Raw genomic sequence first — 24,888 nt, 5'->3', positions numbered from 1 at the left:
CTCGTCTACAATAAAACCAGGCATTTTAAAACAACTTTGTAAGCATTTCAAAATCACCATTCTGCTCCATTTTGAGCAGTTCCATTTTCATAGTCACCTTGGACAAATAATGCCAAGCCAAATGTTTTCAGTACTTTGAATAAATTAAAAATGAATTATTTAGGAGAGCTCAGGAGGAAGGAAACAGGAATTCATTAATTAATTTTGACTTAACTGATTTGTGAGTGGTTAAATCAAATGACAGCAGCTTGGAGCCACAAGCTACCAGCTGAGCTATATATAACAGGAGGAAGCTGAATCAAAAATGTTGAAGCAGCAAAATAAAATGCAGCCAGTGGCACTCCAGGGCACATGACAAACCCTATTTGTGACCCAAAGTTGCATGCTTTCAAACCAGCACTAAGCAAAAGACTCAAATGCATGTTTGAAGGCTGTATACCAATAAATTCCATGCAATCAGGCACCAGCTAGGAGATTCCACTTACCTACCCAGGTGCTGTGCAGATGCCTGTGACTCCAGGAAGTTCCACAAACAGGAGAGAGCTGTAAACGTGTATACTGAAATGGGATATTTGCTTTCTACCTTTAGAATGTGACAATCTTCCAGGTAAGTGAACAAACATTACTTTTTCAAAATTAGTAGGTTTGTCAACCTCAGGTCATAACATAATCCCAAAAATTAAATCCAGAGAAAATAAACCAGAGACATAAAAGGTCTAATTTTATACACACAAACTTTTATGAAGGTAAGAAGTACTGTATCATTTGTCAGCAAGGATTTTCAACCTTCAGGCACCTCTTCTTGCCTGCTATTTTCAGGTTAATCATTTAAGTCTATTTCTCAAAAAAACATATTTATATCATAATGAAAATAAAATTCAGACTCTTTCTGGATGCTTCTGAGGAATAATGAAAACATTTCAAATACAGGCTTTGGGACAACACTTCAATCCTTTCCTCAAAAACGGTCCCACAGCAATAACCTGAGGTATCTAGTAGCCATTTGACTAGAGTGGGATTCAACAGCCTAAATAATGTATTATGAACCTTAAAAAGAATTCCATTCTCAGCAGAGATGAATACAAGAAAGTTACAGTTGGTGTCTCTTTTCCCCTGAAAAATTCCTCTGATTTCATGACAATATTCATGATAACACATTTTTAATTTCTTGTGTTAGTTGCCAAAAGTCACAATGTTCACTGGTGAGGTAGGAATACATTTTTTGTAACTTGGCTTATTTAAAAAAAAAAAAAAAATGATATATGAATGTTTTTGTGGGGTTCTTCAGAGAAAATATAAAATACAAGTAGTTCCAATCAATTATGTTAAGTCAGGTATTAATTTCATGACTGAAAACAATGCAAGTCTGCTCAACTTTGGTCTTGTGATTTCTATTTACAGCAACAGTGCAAAGACCACTCACCACCAATGAGCCAGAGTATTACCACAGGACTTGAGAAGTTTAACAGCTTTCTAATACGTGCCAGTCTCTCATTAGAGAGTCTATAAAGTGGACAGAAGGTTAACTACAGCAGCAATAATATGAAAAACAGCACCATTGCTTAAGCAGCTCTTTACAGGCAAATCACTACCAGAGTTGAGACAACTTAAAAAGCATTTTTAGATTTCTTTTTTAATATTTATTTTCTGAATGTTGGTTAGTGGTCAAACATGAGGTCAGCACTAAAACCAGAGTTCATTATTTAAGGTTGCTAAATGGTGAGCTTCTTACTAGTAAGAGTAAATACATAGAATTGACAGGTAGGACCTTTTTTGAAAGTTTTGATCAAGCCAATTAATGCTATGAGAAAAAAAAATATAAACATGATCAAGTAAGGTAGGTGGTACTTTTATTTAGAAGAATGAAGTCTAACAATTAAATATGTTTATCAGATGCAGACAATGTATTTGGAAAATCAAACTTTCAGCTGTGAGAATTAGCTATGCTTTAATAGTATTCGTGGAAACAATAAGCCAATGTAGAAACTGCCTTCTGAGTCACTGAACGTTGATTCAGTCTGAATGCATTCACCGCAACATACCGAGCTACCAGTGGGGAATGAGTGGGAGTTCATTAGCATACAGAGAAAGAAACAAGCATGCTGGTGCATTGTATCATCTGTTTCACAGCATCGTATTTTACCTATAGGAATTGTGGCAAATGAATAACTTTTAGGGGACCTTAGCAACTATCAGCAGTCACACTCTGCTTACAAAGAAAACAGCAAATTGGTTTAAAATCACTTCTTAGCATATGCAGTGAAAACCATTACATGCTGTCAACATGTTCAAGTCATTGTGCTAATGAGATGAGACAGGTTGTGTGACAAAGAAAGCAGCATGTTTCTCAGTGGTGAGAAGTAATGAGTCCATTGACCAGTACAGAGAACCTGAATCCTCAGCTGTTCTCAAATTAGGCACTCCCCCATTTGGCAAGATGCTCGTCTCTGAATTTGGGCTTTCTGTTGTATTTTAGGTTTGTGGTGTTTTAATCTGTGTTTGGCTGAAACAGAAGGGCATATTCTGACAGTTGGAAAGAGATCACATGTGCTCATCAACACCGATGGGCTAGAAATATCTAGCTGGGCTTTATAGGTCAGTCATGCTACACTAAAGGGTGTCAATGATGATCTTGTGTGTGTTTGACCAACCACCTTAGCCATATTTTCTGCTATCAAATAGCTAGCTTCAATAAAGAAAACAGCCAACCAAACTTCTTAGGCAAGAAAAAAAAAAAAAAAGTAAATGTCCTTGAAGATTGTGCCCTTTTCATGCTGTGATTAATTAAGCAATTAAAAGTATGATTGGTCTTTTTAAAGATGTCATAAGATATGGCAATTTCCCGTTATCCAGAATCAATTAAGAAAATATCTTCAGTCCTTTTCTAAAGGAATAGAGCTGCAGGACAAAATGTTATGTGCCTCAGAAATTGGAGAAGTTTTCTCAAATACCACTGCAAAGCAAGATGAGTCAGATGGACATGACAAAACTCTGGCTGTAAATATTTTGACTATTTCTATATTGCATCAGCAACTCATCTTGCTATATCAACAGACTTCAGCACTAATGATTTTAGCTCTTCAACATGGAGCTGTACTTCCACAAACCCTGGTGTCTTTACATCAGCAAAACCTACATGAAAGTTAACAGGAGATTACTTGCTCATGTAAGCTTGTGACCCCAAATCTGATTAAATATAGGAGAGAACAAGACAAGACAAAAGCTAAGAAACTAGTATAAAACTTAAAAAAAAAAAAAAAAAACAAAACAAAACAAAAAAACCAACAAAACTCTTCTAACAAATTTTCTTTAAACTATCAGACTGAACACATAGTTTTACCTCTCGGATATTTTCTCATCTTTTGAAAAGACAACTCAAATCTCCTGTCACTTAGCTATTAAACAAAGGGTCAGCAACCTTCACCTGACTTGAGATGCTTTAGGCTTATATCTGGAAAATCAAACCCTAGTACTTTGTCGTAGCTGCTCTTGAGATATTTTAAAATTGTGACTAATCCCTCAGACCAAGCAGAAACACAGTTCTGTCAAGCTATCTTTGGCCACTGACAGATTGGCTGAAATATTTCAAGGTTTCTAAGTCACTCTATTCTCACTACTGTTTGTTGCAATGACAGTATGTCTCTACCATATCTTTCAACAAAGAGAACTGTAATGAGAATAAGAAATGGAGTAATATGATCAACAGTTTAAACAAAATTTCATGTCAATCCTACTCCTGTTCCTAGTTATTCCCCTATGCTTACTGCAACTTTGAGAAGGAAATCACTTACTCATCAGGAGCACACACCAGCTGATTTAGAGATGTCCCACTAGACCTTTGAAAATACTAATTAATGAATCTACCATGGGAAAAAAACTTGTTCCTATTTCTGACTTTCTACAGAGTTTGGCAATAATCACTATTTCAGATAAGGCACAACTGTTTGCAAATACTATGATGAGGAAGGACAGATTGCAAAAAATTTTCACAATCTATTGCTTTTTATAATTTTATTTTGCAATAAGTATTAAACAGTAAGTGCTTTATACACTGAAAATCAATTATGAAGAAGCAAATAAAATAACAAGGCAGGTCATTTAGAAAAAATATCAATGACATATTGAGAATGAACACAATTAATCCATACAACCCACTTAATCCAAAAATGTCATGCAACAAATTGACTGATCGTTTTTAAGGTAGGTGGTAGCATATTAACAATATGGATGTGCCAAGTTTACTGGAAACAATTCACTTACCTCACACAAGTGCTATTCTGGCCAGACCATTACTTAGCATGTCAAACATCTATAACCATCTGATGCACTTAAATGGCTTGGGAAAATATACAGAGTGGAATAATCAATTTTCAGGGGCAGAGAAGCATTCACTGTGGACAGCATTTTGCAGTCCTTATTGAAATGCATAGTTTTTCTATAGCTACTTGTATGAAAGAATATTTTGAACTTGTCTGAATGCATATAACAGGATTATCACTTAAAAGTCCACAGGAAGTCATAGCATACCACAGAGAAAACTTCACAAATACAAAATTATCACCTTCAGCTAGCTGCATCCTTCATGCGACACAAGGTCCCACCATCAACACTGATTCTCCAGCTTCACCTAGATCATTACAAGTCTCTGGATTTTTTTATTTTTCAATAGTAGCATTAGCATCTATTTCCTGGTCCTTGTACCTCTTAATAGAAAATATTCATCTTTTCTCTTAAATGTAGCATGTTTCATCTCTCCATTCTGCAATACTTTATCATCACAAGAGTCAGTTATCTGAAATTGCTGTAAAATAAATGACAGCTCCCTTAGCTCTTTTGTTACTATGTCGGAATAAAAGACAGCCAGTCCTGTGAATATGGTTGAAGAACATACAGTTCTATTCTGCATACAGAGCTGGGAATCAGCATGCAGTTAAAGCAATCTAAAGTTTGCTGGATGGTTTCAATACAGAAAGAATAAAATACAAATAGCAAGTAGAAAATGTTCTGTTCGGCATTTTAATACAAGTCACATACCAAATTACTTCATTAAATGCAAGCTGCGAAACTTAACTTTGATCTGTAAGTTGCTAGAGAAAAGGAACGTAAAGAAAAGCTGTGATAAACTAGCTTTTCTAGTTTTGTCTCCTTAGAGCTCTCTCAGAAGAGATTCCACCTTTCCTTTGGAAGTTATTTTCTTCCTAACACCTAGTCCATGGATCTGTTCCTAACCATAGATAAAAGGACAAGGTTTCATTAGGGTGCAATTAGGCATGCAACTTCATTACTATTAACAATGTAATGAAGAATAATAAAGCAGAAATAAGAACATTAACATTTTTACCAGGTAACAGATCATTCTTAATGTAAACTGTGTGCCTTAATTCCCTATACATGGTAATACAAATGTAGCTCATTTTGTCAGTTCATAAGGAGAAAAAGGACAAACCTAAAAAAGAAAAAGGACATTCTATCCCACCCTGCCCACAAATAACCAAAGCAAGAATGAAATTTTGGCCTTGTGAAAATCATTGGGAGTTTTCCTTTTATGTCATTTGGGGAAAACTTCAGCTCATGACTACTTATTTACTGATTTCAAATATTTTGGTAAGTACAGATTTACATACAAATCTACACTATCCAGAAATATGCCTGAAAAGTGAAAATAATCTTGGCCATAACTAAAATAAGACTTGATCCATTATCAAATGAAGAGCATGAGGATTTTTCTGTTGACTTCAGGAGGTTTTTGATGGAGTACATTTGGAGACTGTACACAGAGGAGGATTTCTATGCTAACCACAATGTTTTCTTTTCCAGAGAAAGATAAAACTGTATTTAAAATAATAGAATTTTATGAATTTGAAAGCAAAATGTCTGGTCTCCATCTCTGGAGTAGAAAGGAAAGCTTTATTTTCTTTGTTATAATTAAACTCATACATTGTTACAAAAAAACCCAGAAACTAACAAACAAAAACCACAAAAGAAAACAAAACCAAGAACACCACCTAACACACCTTGTTATTATTATTAAAATAGAACAGGGAGGTTATTTTCACTGTAATTATATTTTGGTTTATGCATTCACCATATTTCCTACTACAAAAGGTATTAATTCACAGCAGCTGCTATGAACCACAAGTTGACAACCTAACTAGAAAGCTGACAAAATATTTGATTCATTACGCCTGGTGATAGAGATAGCCATTCATCCAGCAAAATTTAACAAAGCACCTTCAATCCAACCCTATGAAGGAGTTTTTGCGTGAACTCCAACTGACCTAATGAAAAGCTTGACATACAGGAAAATTTAGGAAGACAGAATTATAGGGGATGATATGCTGTATTAGGCCAATGGTCATAGATTTAACTGAGCATCTGTCACAGAGGTCAGAAATGAAGCTTATAAAATCAGGGTAAAACCAATACAATAGAATCATATGTCTGCAGGTAATCTCTCCTCTCACATAAATTAGTTGAAGGCAAGTTTGCTATAGGAAGTATGAGGGCTTTTAACGGTTTGGAACCACGTCCTCTTTTATAAAAAATTCCTATTTGTATGGCTGCACAATTCTATTCTTGCTTTTCCTGTAAGTACCCAATCCCTTTCTTGACAAGTGCCAAGCACTTGGCTTCAGTAATTGGAAACTATCTGTGGAAGAAAAGTACAGGGGCCTCGTACTCCTGCTGCAACAGATATTTTTGAAACTACTCCAAAAAAAAAATTCCACAGCTAACGAAAGTGCATGTTAATAAATGCTACTTATTAACAATGCTTTGGATTTTATTGTTTATTTTGCTTTTATCTAGTTTGCTTTGTCAAACTTGTTTGTTACTCTTCCCTTCGTTCACTCACATAACATGCCAAATATATTCTGAAATGTTTTTTCTTTATATCTTTTTTTATGGCAAGATATCAACTGTTTTATTAAAAGGTTTCAATTTCAGCACAAATCTCAGAAAATACTGTGGAAAATAAGTATGTGCCAATGCCAATATGCTTTTTTAAGGTATTAAATATCTATTTCTTTTCTCCTTACACTCTTTTTATTGCTGCCATGATGCTGAGGAATGCTAAATTGCCCTCTTGGACTGCTATGAAAACTGGAATCAAGTATCTCACAGCTTTCATTTTGAGCTGTGGAATTCTAAAATGTGAAGGATGGATTCTCTGTCTGTTTTTCCATCTCTGCTGGAGACATGAGAGATTTCAGCCACACAGCTCTGGATCACTTTGAAAATCCTTCTGGCACATAGACTGGCATTGCAGTGCTTTTTCTTAGGCAACATTCCTGTTATGTTCCCTGTGCATCAATGCCTGTCTTCTCCTTTATTTTTATCTTTTGTTGTTGTTGTTGTTGTTGTTGTTGTTAATTAAAGGTAAAAGGTGACATCATTCATGACACAAATCCCTTTAAAACATAAAAAAGTAACTCCTCCCTTGCTTCAGCTTTAGTTATAGTAGTGCTGCATGTAGAAGTTGCGCAATATTGAGATGAGAAAATTACTGCTGGACTATATAGAGTGTAGGTTAGGTAAAATCAGTCTGGATTCACTTCTTTATAAAAAGAATAGCTTCTTAAATTGCTCTTTCTGCTATCACTTCACAGACCAAATTGTGCAAGGATAACATATCTTTAGCTGTATCAGTACTTAGCTCAGAAGCAATACCCCAAGTGGTTTTCCATATTTTCCTAATTTTTTTCTGATGGTACTTAATTGCCAAAGTATTAGGTAGTTCAAGTCACTGAAACAGTAAATCATTGAGACAAGGGAAACCTATGACTCATTCATGGAGATTCAAGTACCGCTTGTCTTATTTTCTCTTGGCCTACAGCCAGGATGACTTCACATAGGTAAGTAAAAATAGAACTGGTTTCATTGCATTCATTTACACTAAAATATCAGTGGCTCAGGTAGGACACTGGTTCAGCCACTACCACAGGATTACCCTTTCAGGAATACAACAAAATAATGTTCAGTCACTGTGTACAAGATGGATGTGGGAACTTGTCTCCCGTACTCTCCTCCACAGTGTGCTGTCTGTACCACATACTTTAACAGTGGTTCAGCTCAAAGACTAGCAGGATGCTCTGCCTGGGGGTCCAGGCAAGGCCTTCATCACAGCTGGAAGATCTGCAGAAACTGTAACAGCAAATCTCAGGTCTCCCCCTCTCTCCAAACTGGCAGTAAAGTGACCAGTATGAAAAAGGAAATGCAGTTTGAATCTTTAGGACAAGATAGTAAAATAAAAACAAAAAACTCAGGCTCCTCAGCACTTCTAAACCCAGTCAACTTACTACTTCTCACATCCAATCCCAAACCAGACCTCAGACTGTGCAGATACTCTCACCAGGATCTGCCTCCAACAGAAGTTCCTGGCACAGCAGGTCAGGAATGCTTCAGGAGCTTGCGGACTCCTGGCACAGATCGTAACAGAAGGGGCAGAGTACTCCACGTGAGATCCCAAGGACTGTTGGTATTTGATGAAAAGAAGTTGGTGGGGGACTGTTTGGTTTTGAAGTGTGTGTGTGTATACATGCATATATTCATACGCACATACATATACATACATGCATGTATAACCTTTGAAATCACAAGATTCAATTTTACAGACTTTCTACTTTGAGTCATAGCTTTGGTGAACTGATCTGGTGAAACAAGACCTAGAGGTCTTAAATCCTCAGGATTCTTCCCAACATGTTTTTTGAAGATTGCTCTCTGCTTCCATGTCATCATTTCACTTCTCAGGATGAGAATATGCACTTTGGAAACGTACTCAATCACTTTGTGATATTCCTTCCAATCTTTTGGTTCTGGACTATTTAATTCCAGTGGCTTGTCACAATATACTAACTGTAACCAAATTGAAAAATACTTTTCACCAGCTTTGCTGGCAACACAAACTTGTCACAGCTTCTCACAGCTGTAGTTTAAATCATAAAGTACCAGGTACCCGACAAGCAGCCATTGTGCCACAGACACATGAAAATACACTGTGAGGAAGTATGCAAAAAGCTAAAGACAATATATGAGTTTTGAACACTCTACTTAGATTTTCAGTATGGGTGGCCCTCTCTACTGCCTTTGGTAACAGACAAATACTATGCAACATAAGCTTGGGTCTAAACTCGCTTCCATATGACATATCCTTCTAAACTATTTAGTCCCTGCTTGGAAAACAATCTGGCTTTAAATTCTTTAGAGTAAGAAGTCCGCTTGCCAAAGGGGAAAAAAACATGTGCTAAAGCAAACTGAAAAAAACACTAAGCTATGCAGTACTCTCAATGTGCTACAGAAAGTGAAAATTAGTTTTCTTAAAGACATAAGTAAATCTCCTTTATTACTCACTAGGATTCTCAAGCAAAGCACCAACAGTAAGCTCAGATCTTATCTGTGCAAAAATCTGATTTTTTTTTCTGGAATGGACCATAGCGTCATCACTACACAGGACATTGAACTCTAGATCCAGGGTTAGGATATGCTACGCATTATCATTACAGAGCAGAAACATGGTATTATATTAATTTTGTAAAATGTATTAATTTGTCCTTGTTACGCATAGACTTTTTGTTCTATTTGCCAAGCAATTACAGCACTAAATCTCCACTGTGCCTCATAACATTCACTTATCAATAGTAGAATCATTAAGGGCATAAAACACTTCAGTCTCAGTTGCCTTCCTTCTCTTTTTCTCCTTGGGAAAACATACACTTTTCATTCAAAATTTGTTTTACTGCTTTAAATTCATTTTCTAATAAGCCTATAATAAGTTATGGAGCATTTCTGTTTAATTTTCTGTTTGTCTCATGATTCACGTTGAATTTTTGGAAAGTAAATGTTTTGAAACTTGTTGCCTAATTAAGTGGAAGTCAGTGAACAGATCCTTACATAAAGGTAGGGGCAGATGCAACACCTTGAGAAAGGAAGGAGGAGAACAGTGGATCGCTTTGCAAGCTGTAGCCATCTTACATGACCCAGACAGGTCTTGCCCCTTCCTGGCTATATCCAGTCAACGACAGAGGCACATGTGCTTGCACTGGGCCATGTGAACAGCAAAGGGTAGTGGTAGGATAAGAAATGATAGCCAAGAGAATGCATCCACTTGCCAGACTGCTGCTGTGAGGCACTGGCAGCTTTTCTGCTCTCTTATCACCCACAGAGCCAACACAGAGTCAACAAATCAGCAGCTGCAACTGGCAGGTAGGGCTGAGGAGCTGAAATTATGAGATCAAGCTAGGGATGGCTGACCAGCAGCACTACATCAAGGGAACAGAAGAACAGGTATAGCTGGAGAATGAAAGAATTTATTGCCCCCTCTCGTAATTTCATTACTGTGTAAAACTCTGAGTAAACTGGACATACTAAAAAAAAAAACAAATCTCATCTTCCCGATATTTAAATATTCTAAAAGGCCCTTGATTATCATTCTTTAAACTGAGGTAGCTGTATGGTCACCAGTCATAATAAAGGCTGTATTGCACTGGGGCTGTAAACTCATACTACAAAAAGATGATCCTTATTGAAAAAGTATTTGTAGAGTGCAATGACAATTTAACTAGTCTGGGGGAACAGTATTCATTTTCAGTACAGTTTCCCTTAAAATTATACATGCATATATATACAAACACACATCTAAAAATAAAACAGTAGGGGTGATCTGTGTTGAAGTTCTCATTGTTTGAACATTTGTTTTCAGATTGTGATGCAAAAAATCAGTCTCAGGGAGTACACTACAGAAAAGCTCTCATCTCCATAAAATTTCAAGGATAATCAAAACACTTCATTTACAAGCAATAGGTAACTTGAACCTTTTTCTATACTCTGATGAGAGAGTCTGGGGTTTTGTTTTTTCTTCATTTTCTTTAGAATGAGACATAATTTCTCTTTATAAAATCTGTCTGGAACCTTCAGGCATCTGCAGCAAAGCTCCTTACTAACACGCATTCTGACTTACATTCTCCAATGATAGCTGTCATGGGTTTTCCAGAAGATTAAACCTTCAGTGTTACTTTACATGTAGAGTAGAATGCACTTGGTTTTAAGTAAAGTGAGAACATGGTAATTTTAGAACAAAACCAATTTCCACTTTCCAATTTGACACTATGACATAAGAGAATCATTCTACTTTGTCTCCATGATAACTTCACTGACTCTTACATCAAACCAGGGTTTATGCAGGGCTGAAATATTGGGAACTGGTGGGCAGTCTAACTGGAGAGGTTACTCCTGTAACAACTGGATATTTTGAGAACTAGACTACAAGTATGGATGCAGAATACAATAATTAAGGATTTGTTTCTAGCACAGTGTCCCTGGAAGAGACAATCCAGGTTCATAGTGGGAACAAATGACCAGTTATTTAAGATTAAATCCTTCAGATCCCCTATTCAAGAGTGCAAAGAATCCAGCCATCATTTACCTGCCTCCTCAGAATATAGGATCAAGAAGGTTTTATGTATTATGGATTCTGAATTGTTTTACAAGACACAGGCAGGTATGAACACCTTTATTTGACAGAAGTGCTTGAAACACAGAAAGTTCAGGTGACATATACCCCAGATAAAACGATAGCAGAGACAAGAAACAACTGTCTGCCTCTAGCACCTGCTGCTCTATGGATGCCTGCCCTGTTCAAATAAAATTCAATCACCTCTTTCTATTTACACATGACAAACTGGGACCAATAGAAAGCTGCCAGAGTACCTGGCATGCTTTGTTCTGTAGTAAGTGCCCTATTCCTTCAGGGTAGCCTGTGTAATCACTGCTTAAGAGCTGCTTTTTTGCTGAGGGTTGACATTTGCAAGAAGAAAAGTCACAGCTGCCAAAGGAAGAGGAACGATGCAGCCCTGTGGTAAACATAATGAACGAAATACCAAGGGAGAAGGGCAAGAATGGCTGCTTGAGCACCAGTGGAGAAGCTGGCCATTGCTTTCATATCTGCAGTTTCCCTGGGGTTCAGATAGATTATTCATTACAAATATTTACCTGGGCAACAACCTGGCAAGAGTTGGCATTTTTCTTTAAAAACTATATTCCTTGAGACTATTACTGACACTGAACGTATGTTGTTCAATGTAAAATATTGATTTTCAGGTAAACTTGGCAGTGTGAAGGCTAAAATGGAAAAGGTGAGTCACAGACAAACCTTCTCAAGTCCTTCATTTTTCTGATATAAAATATAACACACTGAACTGATCTTTTTAGGCCAGGCTGTTCTTTCATTTTTCTCTGACTAGAAATTAGATTAATTTCCTCAGGCAACAGAAAAATGGAAGAATATTTCTGATTTTAACTGAAAAAACAGAAATATTTCTCTGACTCTGATCTTTGCCAAGTCTTACAGACTCAGATGCAATCTCCCTGAGGGGTTTGGCCTACTCAGATTAAATTTTATAACCACATGCTTCTCTGAAATGTGGACTTGTGCTCCTCCATTTTCTAGAGCTGCTATGTAAACTTTTATTTTTGGAAATAATAAGAGCAGGAAATTTTTTTCATAAGGGAGGATATTTGGCTAGATATTTGAGCACAGGAAGTAATGCTGTTGAATATTTTCCTTAGCAATGACTTTCCTATCTGGCAGTATGTAGGACGGAATCCATTCCATTATACTGAGAATACACTGACAAAACCTACCTACATTCAAGTCTGACATTTATATACACACATCCATATGTATACCCTTGTACATACTGAGTAGTTCATTTGCTTTCAGTGGACCTTCCCATATAATGACCTTGACTAATCAAGGGATCCTAGCTCTGTTATCAAATCTCAGCCTATTCAAAGTGCATAATTTGGTGAATTGCACATAATAACAGAAATTAGCATTCTGGATAAAATGGGGAACAGCTGTATGTGCTGTTGTAGCACATCATGTCTTTAACTCTGGGGCACTGCCCCAGGTAGGTCATTCCTAAAGTTCTCAGTTGAAAAGTAACCAGTACGTTTTACCATACAACACTCACTTGGAAATAACTGAGATACAACATACCAGATTAGTTGCTGACATTATGCAGTTCCTCCAAAGCTAGAACCATGATGATTATAGAACAGATGGGTATTTTTTGAGCCAAAACAGGTAAAATTTTCAAAGAAAACAACAAAGACACATGATGAAAGAAAAATTTCTACAGAAGTGAATAGTATTTTCACACATATGACTTCTGCAGCTGATGATCCCTTCTCTAGTCTTGTATATACCAATGTTCCAACCCAGCAGAATACAAACATGTAGTTACATACATTAGGAGAAGATAATGATCATGCTGCTGAGGCACATGACAGTGACAAGTTAGACCTATGGCTGGAGTATGTTTGAAAGCAGACACATAATAGAGAAGAATAGCAGTAAGTTGCAGTCAGTTCCAGCAGCAGCCTTGTCAGACTCATGCTGTGTCCTTTTATTCCAGTATATTGCTAAAACTCCCTTCAGGAAAAACATAAACATTAAATTACTTTCAGCTGTTGTATCCTGATCAGAGACATCTAGCAAGAGCTCCCAAAGCTCAGAAGCTGTGCATGATAAGAGGGGTGGAGAAGAGAAAAAGTTTCTGTTCATTTATGTTTCCTTCAAGCAGAATGGAGCTCTTATGCCAGCATGATCTGGTAGAAACTTAATCTCTCTTGATTTGATTACTCCTTTGATTTCACAATGGGTGGGACTCTCCTGTCAGTAAAGTCAACAGGAATTTCCATTGTGACAGTAATGGGCTTTAGCCTGTTCATTTGAGATCAGTCCTTTAAGTCAGGAGGTGTTCCACCTTCTATTAAACAAAATTAATACTGATTTTTTTTTTTGTTGTTTTTAAAACAAAATGGCCTCAGTCTCATTGATTCCAACTGCTAAGTACTGACAAGTTTGCAAAAATAGTGCATAGTTGACAGACAGGAAAAGTATTTAATTTTCTTCTAATCAAAATGCAGAAAGATTCTAATACCTTCAATGAAACAGTAGAAATAGTGGACTCAATTTCGGATTACAGGTTGGGTGTTTTTTCCTAAATGCTACACACACATACACATTTATTTATTCTAATATTCTTGCAATGCATACCTGACAAACTTCTTTGGACTCCTCTCAATGACAGACATATCCCAGGATTAGTACAACAGTCTTACCTTTGCTGTCTTGTCTTCAGAACCATCAGCACACATGACTTCCACTGTACTGGCTAACGAGTCATGCCACCAACAGCACGCTGCAGAAATAAAAGCATTTGGTAACTTTAGAACTGTGATAAAATTCTTCTCTCTTCCAACACCTTTTAAAGCTATCTAACAGTATTGCCATTTTAGAGATTAAAGGTTTTACAGTTCCGTGATTAAACCTAAGGTGAAAGATTTGCAGAAAGAAATCAAATTTCTCCTCAGCCTGTTAGATTCAGTGTTTCAGTAGCCATCATATAGTAGCTGCTTGTACATAAAGCCCCCAGGTACCCTCAAGCCCCTAGTTTGCTTAAATAAACATATGGTTAGACAAAAAACCCAAACCAAATGTATGGCAGGTTTGTTCTGTCTGATCTTTATTTCAGAGCAGTTTGTATTTCCTAAGATATGCTGTATATCAGGCTATCAAAGGATATTTTTATACCCTGAATTTCAGCTTTACATCATTATTCCTTACATTAAATTTTTAAGCAAAGAATCAACCTCCTTCTATATTCCATTTATGTTTGACAAGACTAGGGATATTACTTACTCTTATTTTAGTGCCTGATTATTCGACTTACATGACTTATACTGATATTTATCAGCAAAGCTGAAAAAGCTACTCTGCCTTTTGTTAGACATGTGTATTACTGTTTTATATACTGGCTAATAGGTAATAGAATTACATTAAAATTCCAGCACTATGTTTATTGTATTTGATCAAATTTGTTTGCAAGTGGAAATATTACATTCAAGCTGCATTAAAATAAATCCTCTCCACAGATTTCCAGGTAATATATTACTCATGGGGAAGGTTTCTGTACATATTAATAGTTACTCAGTTCTTCCAGGTACTAATTTTACTTAATACATTCAAGACGATATGTGTAATATCTCCCATTCAAACATATGAATGAATTAACTGTACAGTAGCCTTTTGCAAGGTTGCACTTCTGGAAAGGACAAACATAGTGCTAGTACTAGGCTCTGGTTCAGTTTGAATTCAAGCATACCTATTCTGATTCCAATCTGCAGCTTTATTATAAAACAGCCGTCAGTAATAATAAAGGTAACAAAGCATGAATTAAAACACAGCTGCATAAAACACTGCCTTCATATAGTATAACCACACAGTTTTTGATGCTTCAGAAATAATGAATTATTTATCTCACAATCAATAGCATTTAAGACTCCCATGAAAAAAATGTGGAAAATGACAAAAGTGCAGTAAAATAGCAATATAATATGAATGTCAAAAATACACAATTATTTGAGATACAGACCATGTGATTAATGTCTTATGAAGTTAATACAACTTTGAGTCCAGATCAGATTCCTAAAGAAGTCCAGGATCATTTCACATTAAAAAGCTCATCTTTATACCTGTATGTTTAACAGATTTGGATGATGAGGTAGAATGATACAGATTGCATTTGGGAGACTTAAACTGGCGAGTGCTGCCTTACAGAGCCTTACCCTCCTTTTTACGCAATCCTAGTTTTTCCTGAGACTGTCTACTAGTTGGAAAGCATTATCTGTATATACAACACTTGTAACAACCACCTACATTTGACAGCAATATTTCTCAAGAATCATACCATTAGGTATGAGCACGTATCTAGAGTATCACCTCTTGGGAACATTCTGAATGAGTACATTCCCCTCCATCTTCTCCACATAAGTGAAATTTAGCTTTACCTCTTTCTTATTATTAACCAATACCACTCCTACCACCCCCCTCAAAAAAACCACTAAAAAAAACCCCAAAAAAACAAACCCCAAAGAAAACAGATTACAGAAATGAGTTAGTGTTTTATGGCAATAAAACCCTTTCTTTGTTTCCCTTTCCAGAGCAAAGATATCTCATGCTTCTTATCTTCTTCCCATATAAACTTTGCAATACCTACTTCAGAGGAAGTCATATCAAGTGATTAGTGCTGTTCTGCCTCCACAAAGTATATCAAAAACATGAATTTTAAAAGGTGCTATTAATGTTTCTATGGGAAGTTACTTCCAAGGATGAGCTGTGCCTGAAACCAGTATGCAGGAAGATATTTTTTGCTTGCTCATTGGCTTGGAAAAATATTAATGAAATTACTTGTTTATAAAAGAGAAAAAGTTGAGGGTTTTTTTTCAGTCTGGGAGCAACTGGCATCATTATGTATTTTCTGCACTATGCGTAACACCTGGCAGTATCTCCTTGTAGAGCTATAAAAGAAAGTTGCTTGTACAACTTGGAAATTAAGCAATTTACTGAAATTAGGTAATTCACCACTTGGGAAAAAGTGCTCTGTGCTCTCCTTGGAAAACCCCACAATATCTCTAAGGAAAGGCAAGGGCATTCTTTGCATTGTGTTGCTCATTAGCCAAATTGCAGACACAGCTATTCATTTGATGAAATACAAGAGCTAAACTAGATCTCGCAGCTCTTTACCATTTCTTCCAGAATGCTGTTTCCAAGTGCAATACTAGATGTTTCAAAAAAACGTAGGAGATCCCCAAGTGACCACGTAGCAGATGATGCTTTAGCAGACTGTGCATAAAGAAGGATCTTCTCCAGACCAGTAGCATGAAGATTTTACAACAGCTTTTGACAGACCTCAAATCAAATAACTTCCAAGTCGAAAAGGACTTTGTTTTGTTTTGCTTTGCTTTCTGCCAAAGCTAAACTTTCTGCAGAACAATTTGCAATTTTAAGTGGTAGACTAAGAGCTATTTACAATAGTTTCAGTCTCAGAGATTGCTTCTAAACTCCAACTGCTTCTCTTCAAGCCTGGCTTACTTCCAGTAGGCATAGCCTTGGAGGAAAAGGGTGTCTAAGCAGACCCCACTCCCTGCTCTCCTGCCTCCACACCACACCAGTGGGTGCAGATGGGCCCACAGCATGGGTCTGCAGCCAAGAAAAAACCTTTTTTTGGGGGGGGACCTGATAACTATGCAGTGCCAAAACATTTCTGCAGCTTCAGAGGAGCAGTATTGCTGGGCAGCAGCCATGGGTACTGCAAGGTGCCAGCACTGTGAGCAAGAGAAGAGACTTACTGGGGAAGGCTTAAAACCCTCCTAGCTTTCCCAATGAAAGCTTAGCTCAGTTTTGAGGTATGGCTCCAGCTTTCTGTTACTGACATCACCAGCATGTGCTATTATCTGACATGAACGTTCCTAGCACTTCTCAGCTTCCTTTCAGACTCTTATTTTAAACAATGCCCCTCAATATCATGATTTGTCGGACCAGGAATCTAGTTTCATTTTGGTTTTGAGAAGGCCAGGTCTGTTCTGCAAATGTTCTTCCTACTTCACTTTAAACATAAAGCTATAATTAATTCTGAAAAAGTTACTGAACATTTTCTTTTTAGTAGGCTACTGCATTTCCATAATACTTATGGTATTTCTGATGTAATGGGAACAGCAGGTATTACAACTGCATGATCTTTCCAAGAAGCAAAATCTGTTAAGGGCTAATTTATCAGTTACCCATCACTAACAGACCTTTTATAGGGAGGCAATGTCAATATCAGTTTTCAAGGTAATCACTACCTCCATGATCACTTCTGCTTCCTCTGACAGCCTCCTGACTGAACTGTGAGGCAGTATGAATACAAGTGAAGAGCACTGGAGAACATAATTTTCACTGAGGTAAGGAGGCTTTCAAATATTATCAGCATAGTATCCCAAAAATGTAATTTGATTTGCAATGGAAAACGCATTCTAACATGGTGCTTTGCCTGTATTATAACCAATTTTGCTTAAAACTGCGTTCTGTGCCCTCTGGGTGTAGAACACCAAAATGACCCTCACGACACAGTATTGACAGAAATGTTTTCATGATTTAAGTAAAAATAATTTGATTGCAAAATGCCTGCCATATAGAGCTACAGAGCACCAGTTATACATATGTGAAACATGGAATCCACTCAGAATTATTATGCTTCTTACATCTTACCTTAAGTATAATTCCTTTTACACCTTGGTCTGAGTTTAAACTTGAAATTCTCACTTTATAACCAGATGCAGCAGCAGATATGTTTCATTCTGCCCATTCAGAATATATTCTATATCCTGTGGCATACTATTTGAATTTCAGTGTCAGCATGAATGACTATCCATTGGAAGATTTAAAAATCTTCTTCATCGTTCAAGAGTTTTCAACATTCACCTACAGCTCACTTAAGTTTGGAGGGTACAACAGATTTTAACATACAGTTACTAGCAGCTCTCTACAAGTCAAGTAAAATGAGTATCATTTATTCCCCTTAAGGCTTCAGCAGAACCTAAACACTTCCACTAAGAGCAAAATGATCTAGTCTGAATTTTGAGAACTCCATTTGCTATGCTTTGTGTCTATGCGACTCCAGACTTTTGGATGAGACTTAAACAATCCCAGAAGTTTACTTCTTTTTCCTCCCAGGCATTATGAACCATTGAATGACTCACTACCTCAGTCGGACTGGATTTACCTTTATTAGTCTGCAGGGACTGATAGATCCTGCAAGACTTAAGCTCTCCATCTTTAGAGAAGCTGACTAAAACATCTCCAGTTTTATCAAGGGGCAAAAAACAATTGAAGCCTCAAAGATTAGTCAGCTTAACTTGACAATTCCCATAAGAACCATTTTCCATTGAGAACCCGTATTTTAAGAGTTGGATTTCTTAGCATGTCTCCTGATATTTCCCCTTCCTCTTCAGAAATAAATCATGTGCTGTACATGAAAGGAACCAGGTATAGTTCTACTCAGTCTTGTTCTCTGTAAAGTTTTCAAAGCACCTGGGTCTCACAAACTCCATCCCAAGGAGTTTAAAGAGCTGACACCACTACCTTTAAAATTTTGTGAAGGGTGTACACAAATAAAAGACCATAAAAGAGTAAATGTAGTATCTATCTAGAAAACTGGTAAAGAAATGAGCGCTAGAATAGGTGTCTTGAAGAGACTATGTGGTCTCCAGTTTGGAGGTCTTCAGGATTAGGTTTCTCACCTCTACTAATATATAAACTTTTGCTGAGACTTTTCAAAAAGTTGAAGTGTACATTGTGTCTCATCCATTTAGATTTTCTGATCTCTAATAAATAGTGGGATCTCACGTTGCAGTCTTCCTCTCAATGTCTAGACCCTCTGATAAATGGGCTATCACACTACTCAATTAAAATAGAGAAGTCATCCTCTTCTAGTCAACTAATTTTGTATGACATCTGGGTATTTAATATCTTTAAGAGCATTCAACACCTTAAGCTTACCAGAAGTCTGCCAACAGGTCAAAGAGTTATTAGAATACAGACAGTCATATTCACACTGAGGAGAAACACATGCATTTAATTTCATTATGAAAAGAAGCTAAAATCCAAAGTTTATACATGTTAAGGAATGGAATTAAGACCTGAGCCTATACTCAGCTGCTTCTGCCCCACCCTTGAGGTTGAATCAATAGCCACAGACACTGCTTCACACTCACAATACAGCAGAAATAATGATCAACTCTGTTCTCCCAGCTCCTTACTAAAACAAACTATTTGTCTCTGGTAACATAAATTTTATACTTCCTTACATTTTAAAGAGACTGAACCAATTTCTGTTCTAAATAAGGAAAACATTCTCTGTACAGACCAACGGCCAAAAAAGTCTTTTGATTTGGGGTCAGTTGGAACTTGTATTATGTTTCACTTACTGAGCCACAGTATTTTGATGTTTTCTGTAATTACAAACAGTTCTGGGTAACAAAGTCAAGATCTGGATCAAAATTAATTCCATAATATGCACTACAGCTGGAGTAAGTAACAAAACCAAATGCATTCAATTCCAGTGCATCATTTGTTTTTACTTCAGTTAGGTAAAGATGTTACCTTTTACACTGTAGAAACCTCTCTTTTACTTCATAATCTACAAAAGAGATGATGAAAAACGTGGCTTCCAACAAAGTATGTAGCCTTGTGAACAACTTGATGGAAATTATGAATTATTTTACATATACTTCAACCCTCTTTGAGCAGTGAAAGGTGCAGAGAAGTCCTTGACAGCCAGGCAGCCCATGCCCTGACAAGGCTAAATCCCTGACAGTTCAGGCTTAATCCCTGAGGCAAGATACCAAAAGTCTGGAGCACATTACCCAAACCCCTGGGATGCTACAAGGCACAGAAATTCAAAGGTCAACCCAGACAGTTGACCTAACTCAGGCAGGCCTCCTCTTATATTCACAACCTTGTTTATTTCTTACAGGCTTGGAGTACCCTGTAAAATCTGAGACTGTGTTCACTATGTGTCATCCAGAAAAGCATATCAGTTTTTGATTTAACTTTTAAATTAGTTAAGTGTTCTCTTTTTCTCTTCCTAGAACATCTGCTTTTGTGATGCTTTTCATGGCCCATAGGGTGTTGTAACAGCAACGTATATACATCATATATATATTTATACACACACTCACACACATAATGTGTACTGCATTTGCCTGCCATTAATAATAAATGACATTTAGAGCAATGGTGATGCACAGTGGTCCCTGCTACCTTTCTGCATCTTTTTCAGAAAGATAACACAAGACAGTAGCAGAAAGGAAAACTGTAGCATGCAAAATACAGTTCACAGGTTCAACTGATGGACTTGAAGTCATTCCCAGAAGGATGACTATTTCCCCCTTAAAAAACAGAATAAGAAAATTCAGTGTAACAGACAAAGCAATGAACACAATCGTATCTGTACTTCTGGAGCACACTTCATAAAGCTTGTCACAAAATGTTACTTGAAAATATAAACCCAGCATGACTTTTCTTGAATGCAGCACAGATAAAGGAAACAAACAGCGAGCAATGAGAGCAGTACAGCAAGCTGGTGAGGGATACTGAAGGAGAAACAATACTGCATGGATACTATAGACCTATTTGGCCACTTCATATATTCATTAGATAGGTGGCCCAAGAGGTAACTGGCACTTTGTTTTTATTTTGCCTGTAGAAAAATTGGAATTTGTCTCTTCAGAAACAGTCAAAGCAAAAGGAATTGATCAGGAAAGAAACACCACTGAGAAACAGAAAGATTCAGCTTGGGAAAAGGTAAAAATGGAAAAGACTGCTACTAAGATCACCCTCCCAAAATGGTTCACTTCCTTAGACAATTCCAACTGCTCCCAGTATGAGAAAGGCCAACAGCATCATGGGTTTTTTTCCTTTAATTTAGCCTGTCATTGCTCCTTTGAGGAAAATTATTAATTATTTTTTAGGTGGGAAATAAGCCCAAAAGTACTACATTTACTTAAATACATACAGAGCAAAAAGCAGGGACGGAATCTAGGTTTCTGGAGTCTCTGTGTAGCATGCTAAACACTAAAACCTTACACCATTATGGCCACATATGCCGCTCTCTATGGACCGTCCATCCAGCCTGTGACTGTAATAATATATGCAGTGAATCTAAGACCTGTGGTCTGTGTTAGGGGTGAGAATCATTGCTGCAGTATTGATCCTTTCTCTTCCAAATTGTCTGCATACAGATTACACAGTTCAATTTTAAGAAGACAGTTTCAAATTATGGAGCATTATAAGCTTATCTTCCCTAGATGCTGAATAAAGTGACTCAAGAAATTTCTCATTAGAATGAATCCCCGCTGAACTGCCTTTTTCACAAAAGATAAATTTACAGGAAAGTTCTAGCTTTATCCAAAACATTTCATTCTCTTTTGAGAGATTCTTAATTATTTCTGATGCTTTTCTTCTGCAGGCAAAAAGGAAGATTAAAAAACATTTGCCAGGCCGGCAGCCCGCAAATTAAGGGTGGGGGTTTTGTTTGTTCATTTTGGGGTTTTTCTGTTTGTTTGTTTGTTTTTCTTCCTGGAAATTCCTTCCTATAAAATCTAATCAAGTACATATTTTTTAAATCTCAAATTTGAGACAAATTTTTATCACCCCCTTCATTCTTTTAATTTCATTTTCTTTCTATTTCAAGATTACTGATTAGCACTACTGAAAACAGAACCCAGCATCTGTCTACAGGTATGAGAAGGGTGCAGACAACAAGAATTGTTGGTCAAACAGATTCAAGATCATGATAGCACTAGGCAAATAAAAACTCAATGTCTCAATGGCAGAGATAGAAGCACCATATAGCTATTGACATCAAGTATTTAAAACTGAATTAAGCAGTAACTGAGAGATTAATTTTATACTGATAATGGCATAAATTTTATTTAACATGTATATATAACAGGGTAGTGTAATTGCATTTTTTTCTCTCTTTCCATAAGCAATGAAAGTGGTGTGGTTGCATGACTGAGTACATGCTAATAATTTTTAAAAAGTCCTGGCTGAAAATTTGACAGAAAGATACAGTCTTGGGAAATATCAAAACAGAGGTGCTGGGGAGAAGAAATGGACTCAAATTCCTGTCTCTATAAGGGAAAGTCTAAAGTATGATCACAGGTACAATATTAATTAATCTCCAGCAAATTAACATGAAAGAGAGACATTATGAATGCCCTAAATGAAAGAAAAGCCTCAAAGTTTCCAAAGTATTAGACATGAGATTATCTAAACAGGAGGCACAAAGCTACAGGGGAAACAAACCCTGTTTTACTGCTTACAAAAGTACTTATAAAAGAAGTGATCCAACTGGGCTGTGCATGTCATGTGAGTCACTTCAAAAGCATGTACCAAGACCTGTAAGAAGAGGAAATACAAAGACTAGGCCATAACAACATTTAAAAATTCTATACAGGACTTTGAAATCCACATTTTAACTTATTTTGAGGTAGCAATTAGCTTCCTTTTGCTGTACTTCTGTTTCAGTAAATGTCCATATTTTTTCTTTGCATTAGTGTTCCTTGATGCAGTGTTTGGTATGAAGAAAAATAAATGTTAACTCTGTTTGCCATAATCAGTAATTTGTATCAAAGTTGCATGTTTTCAATCACAAAAAAATGGACAATTTTTACTAGATTCCAGTATTATTTCCACAGAAACAAAACGATGACTGTTGTTTTCCAAAGCTTCCCCATGCTGATTTCATTTAGAAGGCAATATCCCTAAATTCACTTACACATAAAAAGGTAAACATCTGGAGAAACATTCTGGTCCTATTTGGACAAAATACCCAATGGAAATGATAGAAATTTTTTTTTGAGTACTTTACTGACTTTTTGAAGACAGTCTGTCTAACTGCTGATCCTGGGGGACTGACGAGCTGTTCCCCAGTCAGTTACCACAGCTGACAGCAGCTGGTGGACTGCTAGTAATGAGTCAAAATCTTGGGATAGGCAACTGTGCCTGAAACAGCAAGTGTGGGTCTGCATCATGGAAGAGAGACAAATGAAATGTCCAGTCAGCTTTTCTATTTGGACATTTTTCACATGTAACTTTGCCAGTATTCACTTAAAATCCACTGATTAAAGTTATATGAAAAGAGTGTGAAATTTTAATGGCAAAGCAAAACATTAAAATAGAGATGAATTAATGTAGATATATAAAATTTGCAGCCTAATGTATTTAATATGAGGGAAAGAGATCTATTGACACATCCAAGATTACAAGAACACCAAGTTCCTCACCTATACTTCATAGAAATATTATTTCTGATGTAACAAATATTTCTTGGAAAGTCCAGCCAGGTATGTCTGGGATGCAGTGTTTGCTGAGAAAACAATACGGACTGCAATTTGAAAAGACTGGGAAGTTGTTGGGTTTTTTTTTTGGTTTTTTTTTTTTTTTAAACTCAGTGATGACTGGGTTCCCAGTCCTGTAGTCCTTTAAAACGATTTGTAAGTGTATCAGGGAATGCTTTCATGTCCACTTGGAAAATTCACAAAAGTGATAAGTGACATATCTCAGTAGTTACACTAAAGACAAAATTATTTGTCTTACTTGAGCCTTTTTCCAAGGCTTTCCAGAGGCAAAAGATTTATAAATGAGCTCTTCATCATATCAGAACTCCCTAACGAGCCTTCATTCTGTTTTACGTATTTTAAGCCTTGTGGTGATGCTGTTAAACAAAAAAGTAGATTTTTATATTTACCTCACTGTAATTCAGGCAGAATCCATATGAGACTGTGCAAACAGTGACCTATTTTAAGCATCTCCAGCAAATTCTGCAAGGAACTAGAACACAGGTATTACCAGCATTTATCAGGCATGAAAGGCACTATTAAAAATATATATGAAAAACCAGTTAAATAATCATAAAGATCATAAATCTACAGTTTTTTTTCAAAATTACAGTTGAAAGCAAAAATAAACCTCTTTTTTATACAGACCAAAGCAGCAACTTGTCATTAGCATTGTCAAGTAACAGCAGACTGAACTAATGGAATAAGCTGGTTTAACTTGCTGTTCAACACTGATCTACTTGTTAACTCATTTGAACTCTTGGCCCCTAATTTGGCTTTTGGTTTCAATTTTCAATAAAAATTAATTTGTAAACATCTTGTTCCTGATGCATACTTCATGATACAACACAATTAAATCTGACTACTTCATTGTCAGTTCTTCCCAAGACACAGACAAGAATATGCTTATGCATAGTACCTTGCTGTTTCTCTTCCCACTGTAGTAAAAAGGGACCTTATTCAAAATCTACTGAAACCCAAATGATCACTTGAGTCATATGAAAAGAACATAAACAATCATGCATTATTTCAATCCACAAATTCCACATCCAGTATCTACCTTAAACTAGTTGATATCAGGGTGTTCATATTTTCATTATAGAGATGTGGGGAGGGGAAATGAAAGGGAAAGATGTTGCACAAAGCTTTAGAAAAATGCAC

At 36.6% G+C, this 24,888-nt stretch overlaps 1 long non-coding RNA gene across 1 annotated transcript; it reads left to right on the top strand.

Annotated features, from left to right (window-relative positions):
- The first annotated feature begins 419 nt into the window (after positions 1–419).
- Positions 420–21,473, top strand: LOC116960542. Its single transcript, XR_004406448.2, has 3 exons — positions 420–607; positions 17,716–17,784; positions 21,090–21,473. It is a non-coding gene; the product is annotated as an uncharacterized LOC116960542 (long non-coding RNA).
- The last annotated feature ends 3,415 nt before the right edge of the window (positions 21,474–24,888 follow it).

The sequence above is a fragment of the Tyto alba genome, unplaced genomic scaffold, assembly GCF_018691265.1.
Source record: "Tyto alba isolate M040663 unplaced genomic scaffold, T.alba_DEE_v4.0 Super-Scaffold_5, whole genome shotgun sequence".
NCBI lineage: Eukaryota > Metazoa > Chordata > Aves > Strigiformes > Tytonidae > Tyto > Tyto alba.
The sequence above is the reverse complement of the archived record's forward strand: the minus strand, read 5'-3'. Positions and strand labels throughout refer to the sequence as shown.